We start from the raw sequence: 13,030 nt of genomic DNA, 5'->3' as shown, positions 1-13,030 counted from the left end.
AGCAGGGGGGTGGACTAGATGACCTCCTGAGGTCTCTTCCAACCCTGATATTCTATGGTTCTGTGCCTGCCTTGGCCCTAGTGCTCCTATCCTGCTTGGGTCTTGACTCAGGCTCTGACCATTAGACTAGTACCCATGCAGAGTAAGGGGGGGGAGGGTCTATCCACATGCCCCAACCAGGGTATGATAAAGAAAGGAACAGCCTGGTTCATGGCATTAATGCTCCAGAGTGCTCAGTTATTACAAAGCACCTTATAGCCCACACTGTGCAGTGCTGGAGCATGAGCAGTAAACAAGCCACTAGCATTTCAACCTGACCTTGGCAAGGTGGAGCTCTGGAGCAGATTACTGTACCCCTTTCAGGAGTCTGAGTTGGCTTCTGTACCCCCATGTTACACCTCACTTAAAACTACTTACAAAATCTGACATAAAAATACAAAAGTGTCACACTAGTATTGAAAAATTGCTTACTTCAATTTTTACTATATAATTATGAAATAAATCAATTGGAATATAAATTTTGCGCTTACATTTCAATGCATAGTATATAGAGCAGTCATTGTCTGTATGAAATTTTAGTTTGTGCTGACTTGGCTAATGCTTTTTATGTTGCTTGTTGTAAACCTAGGCAAATATCTGGATCAGTTGATGTCCCCCCTGGACCTCATGAGTATATGTACCCCTGGTTGAGAACCACTGCTCTGGAGTGGCTGTGGTTGCAGGTTTAGCAGGGTAACTTAAACTAGCCTTGCCATACAGTCTGTGCTCCTCATCTTGCATTAAAATGTCATCACAGCAAAATGCAGTGTCTCAATGTAATGATGTTTCACAAGTCCAAAGGTTATTTGGGCCTATGAAGACACTAAGACAGTGGGGATGATCCCACAGAGCTTGGGATGAGGCACAAATAATTTCCAGGCAATCCTCCTCCTGCCTTACACCTACCAATCCAAATCTGCAGAAGAAAATGATCTTTTCAGATTACCATTCTAGGCTTCCCTATAGGGTGACCAGTGTCTGATTTTCAACCAGAACACCCAGTCGAAAAGGGATCCCAGAAGCTCCGGTTAGCACTACTAACTGGGCCGTTGACTGTCTGGTTGGCGGCACCACACAGTGGGGCTGGCAGGCTCCCTGCTAGCCTCCGCACCACACGGCTTCCAGGAAGCAGCTAGCATGTGCCCCCTCTGGCTCCTATGCATAGGGACAGCCAGGGGGCTCTGCATGCTGCCCCTGCCCCTAGCGCTGCCCCCACAGCTTTCCACTGGCCACGAGCCACGGCCAATGGGAGCTACAGAGGTAGCACCTGTGGACACGGCAGCATGCAGAGCCGCCTGGTCACACCTCCGCATAGGAGCCGGAGAGGGGGATATGCCGCTGCTTCCGGGAGACACCTATGGTAAGCGCCGGGAGACACCTATGGAGCCTGCAACCCCCTCCCCCGCCCCAACACCCTACCCCAACCCTGATGCCCCTCCTGCCCTCTGAACCCCTCGGTCCCAGCCCGGAGCACCCTCCTACACTCCAAACCCCTCAGTCCCAGCCCGGAGCACCCTCCTGCACCCCAAATCCCTCAGTCCCAGCCTGGAGTACCCTCCTGCACCCCAATCCCTCATCCCGGCCCTACATCAGAGCCCTCACCCCCAGCCGAGCCCTCACCCTCTCCCACACTCCACCACCCCCATGCCAGCCCGATGAAAAAGAGTGGGGGAGGGGAGAGTGAGCAAGGGGGGGGGAATTGAGTGAGCAGGGGTGGGGCATTGGAGAAAGGGTGGGGCATGGGAGAATCCTCAGAGGAAGGGCAGGGCATGGGGCAGGGCAAGGGTGTTCAGTTTTGTGTGAGTAGAAAGTTGGCAACCCTACTTCACTGCCACACTGGGCTCTGCAGGACTCAAAGTGGGTTCTCTGGGAACCAGATCTTATGGCTTGTGTAATTTGCCAGGATAATATTTGGAGATCACCAGGTCTGGAAATAACATTTGGCTGCCATTTGGTCAGCTTTGAGAGAAAGAAGCTGGGAAATTCGCTCCAAATTGGTCTCTCAAGAAATTGGCCGTGTTCATCCACTGTGTGGAGTTGAGAAAAAAAGAATACTGAAAAAGAAAGGCATGCCTACCTACTACCACATCAGCTAGGTGCAAACTTGCACCTTCACAGTCAGCACTCTCTTAAGGGGAAGAACAGCACAACCACTTCTCTAGAGCCTACATTGATGGGAAGAAAGTGACAAAGCCCAAGTGACAATGGCATGCAGTACCCCCATTATTATTTAACTCTTACTTTGCAAATTGATCAAAGGCAGAAATAGGGAGTGAAAAAAAAAGTTAAAGAAAGACTCTTCATCACTGGCATTATGTTTTTGAAGGACTAGAAAAGGAAAGAGCAAGGGAATTTAAGAAACAAAGCAATCCAGAAAATAGGAAGCATCTAGTTACACTACATGGGTTCACCATAAAGAGAGTGGCAATAATTGACTTAATGCCAGTGATCTAATAACAGACAAGTACAACTTTAAAGAAGGCACCAAAATCCATCTGACTGGCAAAAGTAGCAAAGGACACCTAGCATGACAGCTTTACCAACCAGATTTCTTTCTAGTCAGCAAATCCAAGGCTATTCAGTGTGGTGGATGTATGGAAAGGGTAAGTAGATGCAGTATTTCTTCTTAGTATATACTATCAATGAAACCTCCAATAAAATCAGTGTATTACTTTGTTTTAAAATGTGGTCCTACTCTGAAAAGTGACTATGTAAACATAGTACTTTTCATTTAACAGATATGTCTTTGTGTGTTTATTCAGAGTTATATCTGCTGTTTTTAGTGACAAAATAAATTTTTACTGCTTTTAACTTCTGTTATCCCTGCAGAGGCAGCACAGTCTTAGGAGACCTGTATTATAGTATTTTTTTTGTCTCATCAACAGAATTGGTTACTAATTCCTAATTGTAACGTTCCCCTCTGGTGTTATCTGGACTAGTGATCTGCTAAGTTACTCCAATCCTTGACTCTGTTCGCCAGCCTTACCCTGCTCTGCTGTGAGAACCCCCACACCTGGGCTGTTCATGCACAGCCTCTGGCATGTAAGTTGCTCCTTGGATTGTGCAACCGAATTACACTAGCCAATACCCCGGTCCCAGACACAACCCTAGGAACTTCCGTCTTTCAGAGTCCAATTATGCCCGCTGGATACTGCAAGCTTATATGAGTTCGTCAATTTAACAAAGAAATTGATATGTCCCAAGGAGAGTCTTTGACATGCTTTAAACCAAACGTACTGCTTCAGGTAGAATAAGCAAACATATTTATTAACTATAAAGATAGATTTTAAGTGATTATAAGTCAAAACATAACAAGTCAGATTTGGTCAAATGAAATAAAAGCAAAACACATTCTAAGCTGATCTTAACGCTTTCAGTGTCCTTACAAACTTAGATGCTTCTCACCACAGGCTGGCTGGTTACTCTTCAGCCAGGCTCTCCCCTTTGTTCAGCACTTCAGTCGCTTGGTGTGGTGTCTGTAGGTGTAGGTGGAAGAGAGAGCCAGCATGGCAAACATCTCTCCCTTTTATGATGTCCTTTCTTCCCTGTTGGCTTTGCCTCTCCCCCCCGCCCGCCCCGCTTCAGAGTCAGGTGAGCATTACCTCTTTGTAGTCTCCAACTGACCAAAGGAAGGGGGGTGATTCACTCGAGAGTCCAACAGATCCTTTGTTGCTGCCTAGGCCAGCGTCCTTTGTTCCTGTGAGGCTGGGCTGGGTTTGTCCCATACACGCCCTGATGAGGTGTGAACTGCCTCTCTGCTCTTGGAGAGTTTTTGCCTGAGCTTATTTTAAGTCATGAGGATACATTTTCAGCCTCATAACTATATACATGAAATTATAACCTATAACATTACTATAACATCACTCTAACAACCAAGCTCAGTGCATTACGAGCCTTCCAAAGACACCTGACATGACAAACTTTGCATTGGATACCACACAATCATTTTACAAGGATGAACATGGGGGTGCTGGGTGTTCCCCTGAGGTTCAGAGCATCACACTAATCATTTACAACAGTGAAGGGATTGCACATATGTAAGCAGAGTCAGGATGAGCTCTACCCTGACATCTGGTGGTGAATTATGGCGAGTGTGGAAAAGAACTCCAGGGGCTGATCTTGTTTGCATAGGCACACCCACTCGCCTGGCATGAAACAACAGCAACTCAAAGTGGTTACTTTGGCTGGTGTGGGATCCCCAGTTTTCTCTGTTATTGGGACAGGAAGAATAAAGTTTTGTTACCCTGATTCTGTGAATCAAGGCCAGTGAAACTGTTGTATGACAGAAGGACTGAGTGAGTCCTTCACCATTACCTAAGTAGCACTTGCTTGACAAGGGGCATGGGTTACAACTCCCAGTGAATGGAGAGAGGATGGGGATAGGTCTTTGTACCTGATGGTATGGGCCCCTGCTCTGAGGGGTTGAAACACCAATTGCACTATCTCCTCTCTCCACTGTTAAATATCAGAGCTAAGTTTGATTCCATTAGAAGTCTAGTTACAGGCTGCTGAGCTGAATTCACTTTGGGCCAATGGTGCACTAGCACTGGGGCTCCCCTACTATGAGCTGAAATTGCTAAGAGCTGAAATAAAAAAAGAGCTAAAGTTATTAAGAGCTGAGATCACTGAGGCTGTGTTAACTAGTGGGGGAGCCTGAAGCTATATTGCTAAGTGGCTGGCGGAGCAGCTAGCAGAGTGGAGCTGAGCGACTCACAGGTTGGGGAGCAGAGCGGAGCCTTGTGGGAGCGGCCCAAGGGACGCTGAAGTGGAGCAGAGCTGAGCAGCTCACAGGTCGGTGAGCAGAGTGGAGCAGCTGCCAGAGCAGTTCGTGGGATGGCGGGAGCAGCTCACAGGGCAGCTGGTGGAGTGGAGCGGCTCGTGGTGAAGGCTGCGGCGGAACCCCGTCGGCCTCGGATCACGTAAGGTGCCCCTTAACACCCTGCATGCCCCCCCCCCAAACTCTGGGGCTGCACTGACCAGGGACAGAGACTTTGGGGGGGTTGTTGGACTTTTGGGACTTTGGTGATCCTTGGGTCGCTGGTTTCAAGAACCCAAGGGAAAGGATACAGCCCAACTTGCTGGGGTGGGTTTTTTGCTCATGGTTTGTGTTATGAATCCTGTTTGTGGTGTTTTTCCAATTTAATGCTGATGTTGTTTACCTCATGTTATTAAACATTTTCTGTTACACTCAGACTCCGTGCTTGCGAGAGGGGAAGTATTGCCTCTTAGAGGCACCCAGGGGGTGGTATGTAATTGTCCCAGGTCACTGGGTGGGGGCTCGAGCCGGTTTTGCATTGCGTTATTGAAACGGAACCCCTAGATACAGAACCCGGCCCTTGTTGCTGCCAACTTAGATGGGCAGAAGGGTTACACATGTATTACTGAGAATACAATTTGAAGGATCCATAAGAGTAACTGAGGGGAGAACTTGGTCTACAGAATCTTTATTAGCAGTTAGTAGGTGTGAAATGGAAAGAACTTGGCTGGAGTGTCAGGTACTAGGCTGAATTTGGATGGATTGTTCCATCTTGTAAGTGGAATGGATTTGATCTGGAATCATTGAAAGATAACAAATACGGAACTTTCCAAAGTCCTTTTTACAGTCATTTTTCAGATTAGGCCCATTCTATAAATTACAGTTTTCCTGCATAGGTATTTTCATCACTTTCTCTACTGTTTCTAGTTGCCTTTCCAGCTTATAAATACAGTTTCTGTGATATTGTCTCGAGTATTTCAGTGCAAAATATGCTTTCCCAAGACAGTAGAGGAAGAGCGAGGAACCTAATTACCTTTCAGTCATGAAAACAGTTGTTTTCTTTCTATTACCAATCACTTTTAATATATTTTAAGACTATTTGAAAGGTATTGTAAGCTTTTTAGAGAAAGTGCTTCTATCAGTTCAGAAGCACGAAACAAATATAATTCCCAATGCTGCAATCAAAAATACACAGGCAGGCTGCTGCAGCCTTTAATTGGGCTCTGCATAGGCTCACCAATCACACACACATTGGGGCTACAGTGGGATCGGGGCTACAGTGTGACTATTCTTTACAGAATCTTAACATTTAAGCAAACTTATCTGCCATGAGAATGTGAAAGGTCAACAATATCATTCACCTCAAACAATATTAGCCAGCAAGAGCACAGGTATTTCTGTCAAGAGAGTTTGATCATATAGATAAAGAAAGAGTATAAGCTATTGACAGTAAAAGCCAACTACAGTCTGTAAACCATAAAAACAGAGTAGAACAATTTGGGTGTCTAGTGAAGCATTCCCTGTACTTATGTTACCTTTTCAATAACATTAGCTTTATTCAAATATTAGTTTTTGGAGAGTGTTGGGGACAACTTCTTGGTGCAAGTGCTGGAGGAACCAACTAGGGGCCATGCTCCTCTTGAACTGCTGTTCACAAACAGGGAAGAATTGGTAGGGGAAGTAGAAGTGCATGGCAGCCTGGGCAACAATGACCATGAGATGATCGAGTTCAGGATCCTGACAAAAGGAAGAAAGGAGAGCAGCAGAATACAGACCCAAAGTCAGAAAGGCAAACTTTGATTCCCTCAGGGACCTGATGGGCAGGATCCCCTGGAGGCAGGGACAGCAGGTTTGTATAATTTTTTGTGGTGCCCAGAACAAGTCCAAGTCCTGACCCCCCTACCCCACACACACACCTGCCTTGTAAGCCAATATACAGTAACTCCTCACTTTAAGTCACCCCGGTTAACATTGTTTTGTTGCTACGTTGCTGATCAATTAGAGCAGTGGCTCTCAAACTTTTTTTTCCGTGGACCACTTGAAAATTGCTGAGGGTCTTGGAGGACCACTTAATGATCTTTCCAAATGTTGTATGTACCGTTAGCTAACTATTGTAAAGCACTTTGGATAAAAGTGCTATATAAAAAAAACCCTAAATAATAATTAACTTTTTTTTTGTTCTACACATAAAAGCACACAACTCATATTTTAATATCAGTAGTCTTAACTTTTCTAATGCGATGGATGTGCCCTCTCTCTGCTGCCGCAGCAGCACCCAAGCTGGGACTGGGAAGAAGGGGGGTTCACTCCCTCTCTCCCCCACCGCAGCAGCCTCTGAGCTCTGGCTGGAAAGGAAGGGGGTCTCTCCCCAGCAGCTGCAGCCCTGAGCCTCTTTCTCTGGCCGCCGTAGCCCTGCACATCCCAAATTCCCCCAACCCCCTCTTCTCACACTACTGCCCCCTCCTACCTACTCCCTATTCCCCCCACGGTCACCACCTCACCTTACATGTGCATCTTCTTCAGGGTCCAGGCACCTAATTAGAGGAGCCACGCCTGTGTGGCTCCACTAATTAGGTGGGTGCCACTTCATTCTCTCATGTGCGGCCACCCAGGAGTGCACCTTAGAGGGAACTATCCGCGGACCATCTGAATGGAGCTCGCAGACAGTAGTGGTCTGTGGACCACAGTTTGAGAACCTCTGAATTAAAGAACATGCTCGTTTAAAGTTGCGCTATGCTCCCTTATAGTGTTGTTTGGCAGCTGCCTGCTTTGTCCACTGCTTGAAGAAGGAGCAGTCTATTGGAGCTAGCTGGTGGGGGCTTGGAACCAGGGTGGGCCGACAACCTCCCCATCATCTCCCCTAAGTTCCCTGTGCAGCTGCCGCCCAGCAAGCTATCAATTGCTGGGCAGTTCAGGTGTCCCTCCCACCCACTGCCCTGTGCTGTTCCTGCCTTCTGCCTTGGAGCTGCTCCAGGAGCCTCCTGCTTGCTGTGCAGGGGGGGGGGGGGGAAGAGGGTGCTGTTGTCAGGGTGTCCCGCTCCCCCATTCCTGCCCCCCATCTCCACAGAGCAGGGGGGACATGACAGGGCTCAGAATGGAGGGAGCTTGCTGTCAGCAGTTGCTGTCTCAAAGTCTCTCTCTCATACACAGGGTGTGTGTCTCTGTCTCTCTCTGCCATGCTGTCTCTCTTCCCCCCCCCCCCCCCCGCCTATTCGTGCTGCCTTGTAGAGTGTGAGGCTATATTAACAACGTGTTAACCCTTGAGGGCTCAGCCGAGTGCTAGTTCATCATTTAGCAGTAAGGCATTCCCTGGGAAATATCCCACCCTCTGACTCCACCACCTCAACCAAGCTTCACAATCATCATTACTGTGTACAGTATTAAATTGTTCGTTTAAAACTTATACTGTGTATGTATATAAAATATAGTCTTTTGTCTGGCAAAAAAAAAATCCCTGGAAGCTAACCCCCCATTTACATTAATTCTTATGGGGAAATTGGATTCGCTTAACATCGTTTCACTTAAAGTAGCATTTTTCAGGAACATAATTACAACATTAAGTGAGGAGTTACTGTATATTTTTTTAAATAATGTAAAAATGTGAGGGCTCGGGTGGGGCTGGTGATGAGGGTGTGGGGTGTGGGAGGGGCTCAGGCAGAGGGCTGGGGTGCAGGGGTGAGGGCTGTGGATGAGGGGTTTGGGGTGTGGGAGAGGGCTCAGGGCTAGGGCAGAGAGTTGGGGTACAGGGGGTGAGGGCTCTGGGATGGGGCTGGGGATGAGGGGTTTGGGGTGTGGGAGGGGCTCAGGGCTGGGGCAGATGGTTGAGGTGCAGGGGGTGAGGGCTCTGGGGTGGGACAGGGCTGGGGATGAGGAGTTTGGGGTGCAGACAGGCTGCCCCGGGGCAAGGGCCAGAGAGGAGGATTCCCCCCAGCCCTCTCCCCACAGGCAGCAGCGAGCTCCGGGGGAGGGCCCCCCCACTTTCCCTCTGCACCACACTCACCTTGCACCACTGTCACTGCATGTGCTCCTAGGGCCCCTCTCAGGTACAGGAAGCCCCCTTGTCTCCTCTGCGGTGAGTGCCGGGGAGGGCTGCCATCACATGTGTGCCTCCTCCCCTGTTGCTGCCCCTCACTGTAGCCTCACTGGGGGTGAGGGGTGGGGCTTCCCCTTGTCCAGCATGGGACAGGAGCATTGATGGCGGGGGGAAGAGGGGGCGAGAGTCCCATTGGAAAATGAAAGGGTCCGAGGGGGAAGGGCAGGCTCAGGGTCAGCCTGCCCTGGCAGTAGTGGATGGGGGGCACTAGGACCCTGCGGCAACAGTTGATGCAGGAGACAGCATGGAGCTGCAGCAGAGAGACAGAGACGCTGTCCTCCGGGGACCCTGGAAGGGGCAAGGGGGCAGCAAGTGGGGGCCGGGGGACACTCGGGGGAGGCACGTGATGGTGGCAGGAGGGGCCGGGGGAGAGACCTGGCCCCAAACATTGGTGGAGCTGGGTTCCTGGGCCCGGAATATTGCTGGAGCCCGGGCACCATGAGCCCATATAACTTGCTACCTATGCCTGGAGGCTAATATGAGAGGGAAAGGAGTCCAAGGGTATGTCTACACTACAAAATTAGGTCGATTTAATAGAAGTCATTTTTTTAGAAATCGATTTGATACCGTCGATTGTGTGTGTCCCCACTAAGCGCATTAAGTCGGCGGTGTGCGTCCACAGTACCGAGACTAGCATCGACTTTTGGAGCATTGCACTGTGGTAGCTATCCCACAGTTCCCGCAGTCTCTGCCGCCCATTGGAATTCTGGGTTGAGCTCCCACTGCCCGATGGGGCAAAAACATTGTCACGGGTGGTTCTGGGTACATGTTGTCAGGCCCCCCCTCCCTCCCTCCCTCCCTCCGTGAAAGCAACAGCAAAAAATCATTTCTCGCCTTTTTTCTGGGTTACCCGTGCAGACGACCTACCACGGCAAGCCTGAGCCCACTCATCTCACTGTCACCGCATGTCTCCTGGGTACTGCTGGCAGATGCGGTACTGCAGTGCTACACAGCAGCATCCCCTTGCCTTGTCTTGCCTTGCAGATGGCAGATGGTGCAATATGACTGCTAGCCGTCATCGTTGTCCCATGGGTGCTTCTGGCCGACCTTGGTTAGGTTGGTCGGAGGCGCTTGGGCAGACATGGGTCCTCCTGGCTGGCCTTGATGAGGTCGGTTGGGGGTGCCTGGACAAAAATGGAAATGACTCCAGGTCATTCTCTTCTTTAAGTTTTGTCTAATGGAGATTCGGTCCTGCCTGGAATATCATGCCAGCTGGAGGCTTCTGCCTCAGGCTGCTCTCCCAGTCGGCAGCACCGCGCGGTCGCGCCTACCCCTTGCTCCCATGGCTCATGAAGCCTGGATGGTAGTAAGGAGCAGTTCAACTATAGGCTGAGCAAGTGCATAATGGTGATAGAATGTGCCTTTGGATGTTTAAAAGCTCGCTGGCACAGTTTACTGACTTGGTTAGACCTCAGCGAAACCAGTATTCCCATCATTATTACTGCTTGCTGTGTGCTCCACAATATCTGTGAGAGTAAGGGGGAGACGTATATGGCGGGATGGAAGGTTGAGGCAAATCGCCTGGCCACTGATTATTCGCAGCCAGACGCCAGGGCGGTTAGAAGAGCACAGCAGGGCGCGCTGTGCATCAGAGAAGCTTTGAAAACCAGTTTCATGATTGGCCAGGCTACGGTGTGAAAGTTCTGTTTGTTTCTCCTTGATGAAAACCCACCCCCTTGGTTCACTCTACTTCCCTATAAGCCAACCGCCCTCCCCTCCCCCCTTTGATCTCCACTTGCAGAGGCAATAAAGTCATTGTTGTTTCAAATTCATGCATTCTTTATTAATTCGTCACACAAATGGGGGGATAACTGCCAAGGTAGCCCGGGAGGGGTGGGGGAGGAGGGAAGCACAGGGGTGGGGTAGTTGTAGGGGCACCCCTAGAATGGCATGCTGCTCATCATAGAAGCGGCATGTCTGGGGCTCTGATCTGGAGTGGCAGTTTGCCTCTCTGGTTCTTTGGTAGGCTTCACGTGGCACTGCTGTGGGTCCCTGTTATAACCTCTGTCCTTCATGCCCTTGGAGATTTTTTCAAATATTCCGGTTTCAGAGTAGCAGTTTTGAAATATTTTTTCAAATATTCCGGCATTTCGTCTTTTGGAACGGAGTTTGGATAGCACAGATCCATCTCCCCATACAGCGATCAGATGCAGTATCTCCCATTTGGTCCATGCTGGAGCTCTTTTGCGATTCTGGGACTCCATGGTCACCTGTGCTGATGAGCTCTGAATGGTCACCTGTGCTGATCAGCTCGCTACGCTGGCCAAACAGGAAATGAAAATCAAAAGTTCGTGAGGCTTTTCCTGTCTACCTGGCCAGTGCATCTGAGTTGAGAGTGCTGTCCAGAGCAGTCACAATGGAGCACTCTGGGATAGCTCCCGGAGGCCAATACCATTGAATTGCGTCCACACTACCCCAAATTCGGCCCAGCAGAGTCGATTTCAGCGCTAATTCCCTCGTCGGGGAGGAGTACAGAAATCGATTTAAGGCCTGGTCTACACTATGAGTTTAGTTCGAATTTAGCAGCGTTAAATCGAATTAACCCTGCACCCGTCCACACAACGAAGCCATTTACTTTGAAATAAAGGGCTCTTAAAATCGATTTCGGTACTCCTCCCCGACGAGGGGAGTAGCGCCGAAATCGACATTGCCATTTCGAATTAGGGTTAGTGTGGCTGCAATTAGACGGTATTGGCCTCCGGGACCTATCCCACAGTGCACCATTGTGACCGCTCTGGACAGCAATCTGAACTTGGATGCACTGGCCAGGTAGACAGAAAAAGCCCCGCAAACTTTTGAATTACATTTCCTGTTTGCCCAGCATGGAGAGCACAGGTGACCACGCAGAGCTCATCAGCACAGGTAAACAGGCAGTCCAAGAATCGAAAAAGAGCACCAGCATGGACTGTACGAGAGGTACTGGATCTGATCACTATTTGGGGAGAGGATTCCGTGCTAGCAGAACTACGTTCCAAAAGATGAAATACCAAAACTTTTGAAAAAATCTCCAAGGGCATGATGGAGAGAGGCCACAATAGGGACTCACTACAGTGCTGCATGAAAGTTAAGGAGCTCAGACAAGCCTATCAAAAAACAAAGGAGGTAAACGGAAGGTCCAGGTCAGAGCCGCAGATATGCCGCTTCTACTCTGAGCTGCATACACTTCTAGGGGGGGGCCGCCACCACTACCCCACCTCTGACTGTGGATTCCGAGCAGGGGGTAATCTCAGCCATGCCTGAGGATTCTGCGGACGGGAAAGATGAGGAGGGGGAGGAGGATGACGACGAGCTTGCGGAGAGCACACAGCACTCCGTTCATCCCAACAGCCAGGATCTTTTTCTCAGCCTGACCAACCCCCAGACAATGGAAGGGACCTCCGGTGAGTGTACCTTTGTAAATATAAAACATGGTTTAAAAGTAAGCGTTTTTTAATGATTAATTTGCCCTGAGGACTTGGGATGCATTCACGGACAGTACAGCTACTGGAAAAGTCTGTTAACGTGTCTGGGGATGGAGCAGAAATCATCCAGGGATATCTCCATGAAGCTCTCCTGGAGGTACTCTAAAAGCCTTTCCACAAGGTTTTTGGGCAGTGCAGTCTTATTCCGTCCTCCATGGTAGGACACTTGACGACGCCATGCTAGTAGCAAGTAATCTGGTATCATTGCATGACAAAGCCTGGCAGCGTATGGTCCCGGTGTTTGCTGGCATTCAAGCAACATCTGTTCTTTATTTCACTGTGTTATCCTCAGGAGAGTGATATTGTTCATGGTAACCTGGTTGAAATACGGGAATTTAATTAAGGGGACAGAGGTGGCCATTCCTACTGGGCTGTTTGCTTGTGGGTGAAAAGAAATCCTTCCCTGGAGTTAGCCAAGCGGGGGGGGGGGGGGGGGGTAATCAATGGCACTGAGCGTTTCACGTTTGGCTAGCAGGGATCTTCCCTGATACCAGCCACGCGGTGTGGGGGAGGGAGAAAACGATCATCCCAGAGAATTCGATGAGGGAGGTTAAGTTTGGTTTCTGCTGCTGCACATTAACAGGAAAACCACAGCACTCAACGGGCTTTGCTTGGTATGTGGGAAAGGAGGGCGCTGCTTTAAGGCTGCAAAAGCCGAAAGACAATGGCTTACCGTGGCCG

Source organism: Chrysemys picta, chromosome 10, assembly GCF_011386835.1.
Source record: "Chrysemys picta bellii isolate R12L10 chromosome 10, ASM1138683v2, whole genome shotgun sequence".
NCBI lineage: Eukaryota > Metazoa > Chordata > Testudines > Emydidae > Chrysemys > Chrysemys picta.
Note: the sequence above shows the minus strand (reverse complement) of the source record.